General features: G+C 42.7%; 1 long non-coding RNA gene across 1 annotated transcript; it reads left to right on the plus strand.

Annotated features, from left to right (window-relative positions):
* The first annotated feature begins 10,826 nt into the window (after positions 1–10,826).
* Positions 10,827–13,134, plus strand: LOC120369226. Its single transcript, XR_005583014.1, has 3 exons — positions 10,827–10,948; positions 12,720–12,901; positions 12,984–13,134. It is a non-coding gene; the product is annotated as an uncharacterized LOC120369226 (long non-coding RNA).
* Positions 13,135–13,506: the final 372 nt, after the last annotated feature.

Consider the following 13,506-nt stretch of genomic DNA (forward strand, 5'->3'; position numbering starts at 1 on the left):
CTGTTGTAAAATTCATTCTCAGACCTTGGGACAGGGACCATCTCTTATTAGATGTATGAAGAGTGCAGAGCACACAGTCACCAGTCAGAAAGTAAAGAATAATTGGCAGAAAGCTAATGCAGAGCTTTTGGAAACGGTTTGGCAAGCAGAGTGCTGGAGAGTGTTCTCAGTATTAGAGACCCGCCCAGCTGCAAATACCAAATGGAATACAAGAGAAATCTCAGCAAACAACAAGCTACAATATTCCTGCCAGCACTGGATAAATGCTTGTAGCAGAATCTCAGCAGCCCAGTGCAATGGGATGAGGTGAAGAAGCTGAGCAAGTTCCTTGAGATGATAAAGTGGCAGCTACACAGCCTGGTGGAAGTGAGCGTGAAAAGTGAGCTCCACGTGAAGAGTAACTTCAAAAAGACAAGGGAGGGAAACGATAACAGATCTTCAGCCTAAGTAACCATTAACCCTCAGGGAAGTATCAATCCCCACCAGGAATGTGGGAGGGAGGCAGATCCAACCAACAACAGGCTACTAAAAGGGAACTATGTTGCACACTCTAATTTGAAACAAAACTCAGCAGAACCATTCTGAATGAGATCTAAATGAAACATTATTTTTAACCTATGGTACATTGACAGTTACTAGCTTTTCAATCAAATGAATGCACAGAGGGATTTATTGTGGAGGTGCCAGTAGTGATTCCATACTAAAGGTTACATTCAGTTCATAACGTACCCATTTCTGCTCTCAATTACAGTACAGTGAATCTGGCACAACTCCATTGCCTTCAGTAAACCCCACCATCTCCTAAAGCTTTAGCTCAGAACACATGCTGTATCCTCAGAATACCAGCATGTCTTGAATCACTTCAGAGGGCTTTGATGCACCTCTGCCTTCAGAACACTTTAAACCATCTTTTCCTCTCACTGTATAGGTACAGCTCCCATTAGTGTTTCCAGCGAGCAGTAAAACTGAAGTGCTTGCAAGAAAATTGCTGGTTTGAAGAATTAAATGAAAGAAGACCACATTTTGCCTCGCTTTCCAGCAAGGAGATTCATGAGGCAGGCAGGTGAGTTTAAGGGAACTTGCAGTCTTTTATCGCATTGATGGGTAAAATGGATTTTGTTTCTTGGAGTATCTTTTAAGACTTTAATTAAGTCAGGAGTGCACTCTCCACCAGGGCTCCCTGCTGCTTATCAGCCTCTTAAGGCCTTGATTCATTACCCGGTATTATTTTTTTCATCCTGAAAGAAGCTTTAAAGACTTGCTATTGAAGAGATTAAAGTTGCATCATAAATAAACTCATATGCATGTTGTTTTCATGCCGAAGATGCTTTTAGTATCATATTTAATGTTCCAGGCACAAATGTTGCTTATTGTGAGCTTTGCAGTTTCAATGCCTTTGAAAGGACAGAACTGGCCCCTGTTTGATCTTGTGCTTCTTGGGCTTTTTATTTGCATTTCATAGCTGTCATTTTGTAAACAAAGACTCCTTTATACAGCTGTACATCAAAATGACACTCATCAGGCTATGTGAAAATGGAAAACCATTCTGGAGGGTGTAGGACTAAGGTTCAGGGGCATATGGAAATCAGAGATGAAAAAGCATATTCATCTCAAGGTTTGGTTAATCATAGCAGTGTTGTATTTAACCAGGGCAGGGTTCTTTTCTGTTACAGCAGATATAGGGCAACTCAGGGCTCAGACTACATTTCTAGTGCTTTTATTGTGGTGCCTTTAAGAGTTGGAAACCCTGGCATATTCCAGCCAATTTACAAACAGATATTTCTAAATCTCTGTTACACTTTAACACTCATTCTGTAGTTCCCTTCCTGACGTAGCTATTTATCACATTTGTGTGTATAGAGAAGCATCTTCTTAACTAGTCAGCATGCTGCTCTTTCCTGATTCTTCAGGATCAAATCCCATTTGCCTGGCACAAGTGGTTGCCCTGATTTCAGAAGAAGTATTTGCATGAGCAGTGAGCCCCTGCCCGATGAAGACAAACAGGATTTAGCTGCATGTGTTGGCAGAATCCATGCAAAATCTTCCACACTATGTGCTATGACCCCCAACCCTTACATGTTGTCTTGCTAACTCTGGAGAGGACCAGGGAGAACACAGTTGGTGGGCTGAAAATGAGTGTATCTGGAAGGACGTGTACTTAAGAGTGATCTTCAGCATGAACATAGGGTGGTTAGCAAGTGACACACAACCCTTTCTGGCTTTACTTCTCCTACTATTTGTTATTTTACAGCACACATAAGTGTACTAGGTGCTTCTTAGTAAACAAATACCCCCAAATCTAAATGGCAGGCTTGGCAGATAAGTGGGGCAATAACATAGGGAAGAGAGCGGGGGAAGCACGATAGGGATTGTAGAAATAATGTTGCACAGTTCCTCATTTTAGGACTCTGTGACACTTGGTGATTCAACTGTTGTTGGTTGTGCTGGTGCTTTTAAAAGGTAAACACTTTTGTGTGTGGGGGGGGGATGCAACATTTTTAGGAGAGATGTGAATGAGGTAAGGTTGGAGGGTTGATAGAGAGAGAGGCTTTGGATTGATGCTCCATGCACATAAGAAAGTAGGCTACAAGACAGGAGTAACTTGGCAGCTGTGCAGCAATGCTCTCATTAATTCTGGATCAGATTTGCTTGCGCTTTCTATCCTGCTCATTATAATTTATTTTGCACACACACCAACAACTCTGCACTTGTTAGTGGCATACAGGATTAAGCCCCAGGAGTCTGATTTTTCAGAAGTGCTGCACATCCACAATGCTAACTGAAGTCAGGGGGAGCCGTGGATGCTCAGCATCTCTGAAATTCAGGCCTTCTAGGTATACTACTTAGACATGAGTCCAGGTTACAGAATTTAGATTTGGATCCAAATCCAAGTTTGCCCAAGGTTTGAGCATGTTCCGGGCCAGTGTTTTGGTTTGGCTCTTTCTGTATTACAAACATAACAGCTATTTCATAGGAGTGAGCTATATACTCAAATCACCTGGTACTTTGACTGGATCAGGATTGTATATGGGAAAGATATTGTAGTATGCATACCTCTTGTTTCTGTAAAGTTTATACAACTAAATAATCCCACTGTAACTGTCCTACTGATCGTTGCCTGCCCGCTTGAATAACTCTTTCAAAGACTGAGGGCTTGGCTACACTTGCAGATGTGCAGCGCTGGGAGTTACACCTGTGTTCGTACAGCTGTGTAGGGAAAGTGCTGGTGTGTGGCCACACTCACAGCTACCAGCGCTGCAGTGTGGCCACATTTGCAGCATTTGCAGCACTGTTGGGAGTGATGCATTATGGGCAGCTATCCCAGCGTTCAAGTGGCAGCAACGTGCTTTTCAAAAGAGGGGGGTGGGGTGGAATGTGACAGGGAGAGAGAGAGAGAGGATTTTTGGAGCCGACACTGTGTGTCAGCTCCCTGCCTTGCAAATTCTGTGTCAGCTCCCTGCCTTGCGAAATTTGACCATTTCCTCGACCCCTCATTCACTCTTAACTGCAAATAGCCTGCAGACCAGATAAGCAGCTGCTCCAACAGGCTCCCTTTCTCCCCCTCCCCACCCCATCCCCCGCTGTTTCTCTCCTCAAGCAAACACTAGCTGTAGACATTCATCCCCCTGCCTGCCTCATTCACAGCAAACAAGAGCTGTGTTTGTTTTTTAGATAAGCAGCTCCCGGAGCCCCGAGTTCACAACAAAACAAAGAGAGGCATCATAACAAAACAAAGAGAGTAATTTAGTTAAAAGCATTCTGGGATGTCTCCTAATACCCTGGAGGCCAATAACAGCGCTGGTGTGTGGCCACACTTGATGAGCAGCGCTGCATCACCAGCGCTGCACTCGTTATACCGCAAGCAGACCAGGTGTACAGCCAGCGCTGCAGCCAGGGAGTTGCAGCGCTGGATGTGCCTTGCAGGTGGGACAGTTACTAAGTTGCAGCGCTATAAAGCCTCCACCAGCGCTGCAACTCTCCAGTGTAGCCAAGCCCTGATTTGTGGGTGACTACGACTAGAGAGGAAAATGTTTTTTTAAAGTAAGCAGAATGCTTAAGTCTGAGAACATGTCTTGAAGATTTATTTTCTCTTTCTGTTCCCAGTATTCAAAGCTGATTAGCTTTTGTTTTTTCCTAGTCTTTAGTTTGGGGGAGTTTGTATTTTGTCTCTAAAACGTTTCCCATCAGTGAAAGGATTACTAAGTAGCTGAATGCATTAAGGGGGGAATAACATTCTAGGAAAGTTGACTGATCCAAACAATGTCACTGTACTGGGCTTGCAGGACATTGGTCATTTATAGCCCCAACACTTGTGATAAAGCAGCAGGCAAAATTCACAAAACGTAGAAACACGGGACTTGATTCTCCACTTGATTAGGCCAAAAACTCTACGGAGTCAGTGACATCTAAGTCTGTGTTTCAAAGGCCTGAATTTCAAAGGTCCTAAGCATCATCACTGCTCCCATTCACTTCGTTGGGAGCTGTAGGTGTTCCGCTATATTGCTAATTAGGCCACTCATTTAGATGACAAAATATGGATTTAGGTCTCTTTGGGCACCCGCATTTGAAAATATTGGCCCTAAACAATTGGTGACGGTTTCCCCATGTGAAAAATGGGAAATATTTACCAACCTATCTTTCTCACTATTGTGCTATGATTGATAAATATTTATGTTTGTCCGTAGCTGTCAACGTAATAGGTATCTTAGAAATGCCTGAGATCAATTTCTTGTTGCAATCCTGGGCTGCAGCTCAGGAGTCCTTATTGCATGGCAGGAGGGATGGTAGTGAGGATACAGTCCTTGATCATGGGGCTGGCTGGATGCTGGTCCAATCCAAAATAAACATTAGAGCCATATGGATCTGGCAATCTATAAAATGCATATAATAAATGTCATGTAACATCTCTTCTAAATTCATAATAGTACATCATTGTAATATTTCAATATATATGGTTTGTTGCCACTGGTGTGTGCTCTCTTGCTTAATGCACTGTATGAAACATACAAACATTGCACACAAATGTAGATAGAATTAAAAAAAAAAGACACCATGTCTCTTTTTTATAAAATTCTTAGTAACAGATCTCTCTATTTCTTGCTCCATTCCTGATGCCTTAAATCCACCTCTCATTGTATTTAAGTTTCTCCTTCAGGTTGGTGTTCACTTGTTTATAGATGGGGAATATGCTGCCTATAAACCACAAGCATATCCCTGACCCATCCAGTCCTGTTTCATCACCACAGAGAAGACTTTCCAAAACTCTCTGGTCACTGGTCGACTCATCGTTGACCCTTGAAAGCTTCAGTTCAAGAGGAAAATCATTCTACCCAGGAATGGTTTCAGCTCCCCACTCCTCGCACAAACATGCTATACAATAAATTCTAGCACTGGGAAAGAAAAAGCAGCTAATCTTTCTGCTCACTAGATTTAGCTGTGCCATTAGTTGGATCCTGCACATAAAACTAATTTGATAATTTGTAAACGTAGCGGAGTGGTTTTTATAGAAGAATGTCAGGAAGTGATAAAATACCATCAATAGATTTATAAAGAAGTTTAATGCCAATGGCTTTTTTCCCCCTGAGTCACGTACAACAGCAAACATGTCCAGAGTCAGGCTTTTGTGGCCGACATCCAGGCCTTTAATTTTGTTTTTACAAGACATTTTTACAATTTTGAGAAGAATGGGAAAGCTGCAAGCACTGCATGCTCAGACCCCTGTTCTGCTGGAGAGCTTTGGATAGAATCCAGACAATTTTTGGCGGCAAAGGAAGGTAAGATCGAGGTCTTTTAAAAAATCTTCGAAACAGAGCCCATCCCTGTAACTTAGAAGTGTTGGAGGATGACATGGGTGGAGGATGCACCTCCCTGGAGCACCAAATGCTTGAGGATAAGTTTGGCAGCACAAGATGGTTGGCTCAGAACTGACTTCCTGAGCCTCTGGGTTTCTTCCATTCATTCCTGTTTGAATTTTCCTTTCACATCTCCTCATTATATAATAAAAATGCAGGGATGTTTTTTGCAAAGGGTGTCCTGATTTCCTGGGAATGTGTATACCCGGCAGACTCAATTTGCCTTTAGACAACGGGACAAATTCTGTCTGGCACCTGCAATCAGTCATAATATCCCTCCCTACACAAATGCAGTCAGGAACTATACGGTGTGTGGGGGGGAGAGGAGGGGGGAGAAACCTAGAAAGATAGATTAGCTGGACAGAAATGGGCACATAAGTAGCACTAATGTGCATCATTATTGACGTTGAGACCAGCCCTGCACTCAGCTCCCTCAGGCATTGTGTACCTGCCAAAAGTAGAAATCATGTTGGTATGAGGATCTGTACTAAGGCCCTATCTGCCTGAGGCAGTCACACATACAGGGCATGCCCCCTACCGCTCCCCATTGTCTCCCCAACAATGTGGGATCTGAGTTACTGGTTTATGGAGCACACTCTGACTTTCCAAAAAAGGCAGAAAAGAGACAGACTACTTCTCTCATGCGCTCCCTTTGTGGGCTGGGATAGCTTGGGTGTGAGCAGTTGGCCAGCACAAAGCAGAAGTTGGCTACTAGAAATTCAATCCCAGACAATTATCTGAATCTGTGACTAGAATGGCCATTATCTGGTGCTCAGATACCCGCTGGTGCTGGGCACACCAGAAAGTTCTCTCTTGGTAGACATGGCTTACCTATATAATAAAACTATATTTTCCATATATTTAATTAAATAATAACTTCACATATATGCTATATATAACATAGGCAACCAGTACTATAAATTGGACAGACCATAAGTTTCCAAAATGTTACTTATCTAGGGCCTGTTCCAAATCCCATTTGAAGTCAAATGGAATAGCTCCCACTTTGGGTATGTGACGAATATATACAATTAATAACAGGGTTTAATTCCTAGGGTCTCATGTACATATGATTTTTCTGATATGAACCCAAGCCAGTTTTATCTAGGGTTAGCTCTTTTATACACATATGTTTGATATATGTATATGTGAACTACATGACAATGTATACGGTTTGTTTCCTTGCTTATGTGGAAATCTATGTGTGGGGAAGACTCACTCCAAAATGCAGAGACAGGACCCAAAGAAATGATGAGAGTGCAGGTATTCATTGGTGCAGATAGAGGAATCAAAGATGTCGCTTAAAGCAGTGATTCCCAACCAGGGGTGCGTGGTCCCCTGGGGCACGCAGAGGTGTTCCAGGAGGTACATCAACTCATCTAGAAATTTGCCTACTTTTACAACAGGCTACATAAAAAGCACTAGCAAAGTCAGTACAAACTAAAATTTCATACGGACAGTGACTTGTTTATACTGCTCTATATTCTATACACTGAAATGTAATGTAAGTACAATATTTATATTCCAATTGATTTATTTTATAATTATATGCTAAAAATGAGACTTTGAGCAATTGTTCAGTAATAGTATGCTGTGACACTTCTGTATTTTTATGTCTGATATTTGTAAGCAAGTCGTTTTTAAGTGAGATGAAATTTGGTGGTATGCAAGACAAATCAGACTCCTGAAAGGGGGTACAGTAGTCTGGAAAGGTTGAGAGCCACTGGCTTTTAAGGCATCCTCTATTCCAGCGATTCTCAAACGTGTGTACTGGTGACCCCTTTCACACAGCAAGCCTCTGACTGTGACCCCTCCCTTATAAATTCAAAACACTTTTTAATATATTTAACACCATTATAAATGCTGGGTGTAGAAGGGTTGAAAGTTAGCTGTGAGGACACTTTTTCCCCCTACTTCTCTGAACAGAAGCAAACACTTGCTGGTGAATGTGGCTAGAAGTGCCCCCTGCACCCCAATTACACCTCCTTTATGACATGGTGTCTGAGCCAATGTATTAGCCAGCTTGCTTTCTTAGTTCTCTACTGAGTGCTGTAGAGTAATCCTGCCCTGTTACAGACTCTCCCCGGGTTATGCAAGACCAGACTTATGCAAATTTGCACTTACGGAAAAAGTTCCATAAACCAGAAATAGGATTTTTGAGTTGCGGAAATTTTTGTGTAACGTACGGGTATACGTTTCCGACTTATGCAAAATTTGAGTTATGCAAGGCTTTCCAGAACGGAATGATTGCATAAGTTGGGGGCGTCTGTACTTGTATGGAAGAGGCTTCTTGTAAGCTAGACCCCAGAAAAACCCAAACCAAAACACTGGCCCGGAACATGCTCAAATTTTGGGCAAACTGCGGCTATATTATACACTGAGGAACAAAAAGGAAAGCAGTTTCCTCTTGTCTAGTTAAATCTTCAGCTGACTCAATATGAAAGTCAGTCATGCTGCAGCCTCCAAAGCTTTTAAACCTTCAAGTAAGAGAGGAGGAGAAGAGTCATAGAGAAGGAAATAATTTGTAAAGGCACAGAGTAAAGGATCTCCTTCCTTTAAACTTGCTATCTGTGTTCATACAGATCGTGCTCTCTGATCTTTTTTTTTTCTCATCTAGTATCTCTTTTCCATTATCTCTGCTTCTGCCTGCCTTTGTATTTGTAGCACTACTTTCTCTGGTGCATTTCGCCCCAAGAGAGTTTAAATCAGGTCACTAAAGCACAGGGACTTGAAGGCTCAGTTTATTGACAAGAAATCATTACTAAAACCTCTTAATGCATCTTCTGTAATTGATACAGGTATGGGGGAAGGGAATTTCTTTCAGATGGAAGGTTTTTATGTTTTAAATGCATGGAGTACAATGATCTTCAGTCATTTCCCAATGGGTTAAAAGGTGCGGTTGCCATATGTTTTTGGTTCTGTAAATACTGTCCTCTCTGCTATTTGCAAATGCAAAGGTGGGAGGCAGCTGGTGCCCATGAACTAGATGGAATTAATCACTTTCCATCGAAAATGCACAGGGTGATGTTTATGGCAGAGGAGAAATCTTACCCCCTGGATGCTCATCTGCACACTCATCTGAACTGACCCCAGCTTCACAGTCACTTTGCACCCAGCCCCACACTCATATACACAGCTATGTGATCTGCCACAACATACCCACCTATTCACACACTCAAGCACAGTTCAAATGTGTGGTGCTAGGGAACATAAAAGCTGAGCTATTCCTTTGGATGGGGGTATGTAGGCTTCCCTCTCTGCTGCTGGCCAGCTCTCTGTGCTGATGCAGAGGGAAGACAGAACCATGGCGGCAGGATGCCCTGCCCTCTTTTGGGCAATTTACATCCTATGCTCAGCATAGGGACTGGGAGCGACCCTGGGCCCTTCATGCATAATCCACCAGACAGTGTGGGTTACATGTCCTCTTCTGTGCCTGACCCACACAGGATAAGAGTCGGGCATATTACCCAGCTATTGGGTCTGTCTTTTTAGCTCAAACTTTAGACTCATGCCTTTAGCTCTGCAGATCCCTGGCTCAATCCCCAGTGTGTCAGCCAATATTGCAGCCATCACACAAGGAACATAGAAAGGGCTTTAAGGATCTCTGTACCTATCACCTTCATTCCATGCAAGAGCCAAAGACAGTCTGACCCATAATGATATATATGTCTGTGCACACACAGGACCACATAACTGCTCTCACATGAACATACGCATGAAGAATACATACAGTACATGTTTAAGCAACTCCCACTTTTATCTATCCCTGCTCATATATTTATCTATTCCCTGCAGACTTTTTGACAAAGACTTCAGCCCCTGCACATATGATTATTTGTTTCAAATCAAGGTAGGGATCTCCCTACCTGCTGGGCTTCATTTCAGAATCCAGATCAATCATAAAAGAAAGGGCTTGCTCTGATATGTGCACAACCGCATGCTGTACTGTTTTCTTCCTGATTTTAGAAATGGGAAGTGTACTGAGCTGAGATACTGCAGTGACAGGCACCGAAATACGAACCTTGATAAGAAAGTAGGTAGATAGTATCCCAGACCCTCCTACATGGTCTGCTCTTGGCCCTCTGCTATAAATGTATCTTACTTATGCTTTTATTTGTCAGGCAAACTGTAAAAATTGTTCTGAGCTGTTTTAGAGTCTTGCAGACATTTGTTTGTAAACCAGCTCCCATAGCTATAGAAGCAGAACAGGTGGTCACCTAGGGCAGCAAAATGTTTAGTGGCTGTTTATTGTGTAAGTGACATTTTCCAGTTTGCCCGGGGAAGCAAAAAAACTCAAGAGCTGGTGCTGACCTACATACATGCACAATTATGTCTGCCTGTGCCTGTGCGCACGCACGCGCGCACACACACACACACACACACACTCACCCCGCTTCACAAGCTAAAGGTAGTGGATTGGGCTTGGGGTGATGATATGCCAAGATGAGAAATAGCCAGCATGGAGTTTTTCTGAGAGAATGCCAGACTCTGGAGACTTTGGCAGATGGGGGAAGGCTAGTGGCGAGTTCAGAGGAGACATACTGTCACATTAAGCCAAATGCCTATTTATTCAACATCAGAGTGAGGAATGCAGCTGATTCTGTGGTGAAGAAAAAGCAGCCTGGCCTATATCTCGAGGGACCTCTGATGACCTCCATTCATTATTAATCAACTAAGACTGAGAGACACCCAGATTTCTCAGTGCCATTTCCAACTGCCGACCTTGAAGGGAAGTGTGGCCATTGGCCAAGGAGTCTGGATAACTCCTGGTCTCACCTCTGGTGGTCTCTCTGATTTATAATTTCCCATATTTCATTTCTAGTGTAGCTCTTGGCTTCTTTGTTTGATTATTTTTAAAAAAAAACATGTCATGCTTTTAATTTGTTGTTAAAAATATGTGAGAGGGGAGGGGTTGGTTCGTCAGTTTGATATTTATTTTATTTTATGTCACTCACCTTCCTTATTTAGTAAACAGAGGTTTCTTCCCCTGGATGCTGAGATTAAGGAGGCAGCTTTCACTGATGCATGGAGGCCTGTTTGGAATATTTCATCATCTTCCCAACTGAAACCTCATGCTACCATTTGGGTTCCACAAGGTGTGTTGTATATGTAATATACTCCCAACAAAACTGGAGACGGTTCTTTCTACAAAATGCCCAGTAAGTGCCCAGAGGCAATTCAGAGAAGTGGAGAGGAGCCTGTCATTTGGCAATTTGTGATTCTTAAGAGAGCGTTGGTCTGGGGTGGCAAGGAAAGATGATAGGTCTGTCAGTGGCAATGGTCTGGGTCAGGCCAGAGACTATTTCCAATCATGAAATAGTAATAATGACAATAATTATAATATTTTTACTACTGTCAGTGGCTAAGACTCACTCCTGAATTTACACTGGCACCGTTTAAGGAAGCTGAGAATTGTCCTTTTTAATAGTTTTAAGTGTTGCCAATTCTTCTAAATATTCCCAGGGGATCTTTGCCTAACTAGCCAGGGCTCTGTGAATCTGTCATCCTGTGGCTGCCAAATGGTTGTGCTTGGATCCTGGTGAACCTGAGTTGAGCATATGAAACCTTTACTGATCCGACAATGAGCTATTGAGCTCACATGCACTCACCACATGCAATGGAGCTAAAGGGGAGAGGGATTCAGCATTGGGTAATAGGGGAAAGGGAGGAGAAGGTGGGGCCATAGGAGTAACAACAAGCCCCCTCTATAGTAAGATATTGCAAGTTTTCAAATCAAACAATACAAACCACTCCCTACCCCCGCCCTTGTGTGTTCCCCTCATATGCCATTCAGCCACTCAAACTAATTAGCTAAATCAATCACCCAGCAAAATCCTCTCTCCCTCTCTTAACCTCCTTCCCACCACCCCCAGGCAGGCCATCCATCTTCGCTTTCATCTTTGCAGGATGGAGGCAGCAGGAGGTGTGTGACTGAATTCTAACCCCCTCCCAAAGAGGAGAGAAGGGACTGAAGGAAGCCTGTCGAATGTCAGCCAGTGTGCCTCTCCCATTAGACCACAGCCAGTTTAACAATGACATTTATTGCTAGGTCCCCTCCCCTTCCCCTCAGAGTGGGTCATAATTGCCTGAGCCAGTGTCTCGCCCCCACCCCTCGTAATTTAGATGGGCTGACCTTAGGCACCCCATGGGCCCAGGGCTGCTGTAGGTTACATTTGATAGGAGAATGGAATGGGCTGCAAGGAAGAAATGTTACAATTAAAAGACAATAATTCAAGAGCATTAAACTCTGCATTCTCAGTATCGATATTAATAATCCTCTTCTAGCTAGCAGGCATGTGTGTTAGATCTTGTTTCCAGACATAAGAAAACCCATTACAAGCACCTCTTGAGTCTCAGTAACAGACAGTTCTCTCTTTGACACAAATTGTTTGCTCAGGAAAAAAAAACAACAAAGAAAATTACAAAGAGAATGAGCTGTATTACAGAGAACTTGATAACTTTTTATATCTATTTTTAATGTCCAGTCTCTCTAAATCCCACTTAGATGCACAGAAATAACATTTCCCATTTTCACTCCTGCTAGCTTTGTCGTTTTGACAAATATTGTTTGAGTGTTGTTTAAATATTGTTGTTTCTAATAGTCCTTGAAGTTAACATGGCTTTTTTTGTGTATCCTTGCACCAGCATTACTTGTGATAGCAGCATGACACTGGAAATAGTGATGGGAGAGAACTACTCCTCCAGACCTAACACAAAGGGGATTTCTTTTTGGTCTCATGCAGTTATCACTTTGTCTATTTTATTTCTTGGCAACATGGTTACATTTTCTGATTTAAGGGACAGGGGTTCCTGTGGGGTACCTACCATTTTATTTTCTCACTACCACCCTCTGCATTCATGTTGCAGGGGCTCTGTCTCTCGCTACTGCAGCAATCTTTGCCCATTTTGATCAGGAATATCCTGTCCTGCTTCTGGGATGTTCAAAAATGATTTTTGGAGCCTGTGGAATATCATCAAGTTGTGAACTGACAAAGTGGAGATGTCTTAATGCATCATATAGTTAAATGGTGACATGATGACAGTTTGAGGTAATGTGCTATTTTTAATTGTCATTTCATGTTACATCATGAGGCAATGCCTTGTTGACTTGTCATGGGTGTCAAATTTCAGGTGGTTACCAGACCTCTGGATGTAGTCCGCCAACACAGTTCCCAGCACTAGAGATTGACATGGAACACTGCTTCCACATGCTGGCTGCACAACAATCCCATCATCTGCTGGTGAGAGGAGGCTGAGATGGAGCTCAGGATCTGAACCCAAATTCCCACGTGGTGTTGTAAGCAACTGCCGTTAAATCAGTAAGTTGATCTAGGCCATTTGGAAAAAAAAATAGATCTCTAGCATCCATATGGGGTTCTCCACCACATTAACATTTTTGTTATTTTCATGTTGGAAAAGCAAAACACACAGGGTTTGATACTGAGAAGTGCTGAGCACCAGAAATTCCCATAGGCTTCTGTGTGAGTTGTATGAGCTCAGCTCCCCCGGGGATCTGAGTCATTGTAATTTAAATCTGAGCTCCATGAAATGTTGCGTATATGGAGATCCTTCTAGGAACTAGGAAACTACACAGTGTATAACCCTTCAGTCCAATTCTAACATTTTCTCCTCAGCTATTTGTATCAAAGTATTG

The sequence above is a fragment of the Mauremys reevesii genome, linkage group 7, assembly GCF_016161935.1.
Source record: "Mauremys reevesii isolate NIE-2019 linkage group 7, ASM1616193v1, whole genome shotgun sequence".
Taxonomy (NCBI): domain Eukaryota; kingdom Metazoa; phylum Chordata; order Testudines; family Geoemydidae; genus Mauremys; species Mauremys reevesii.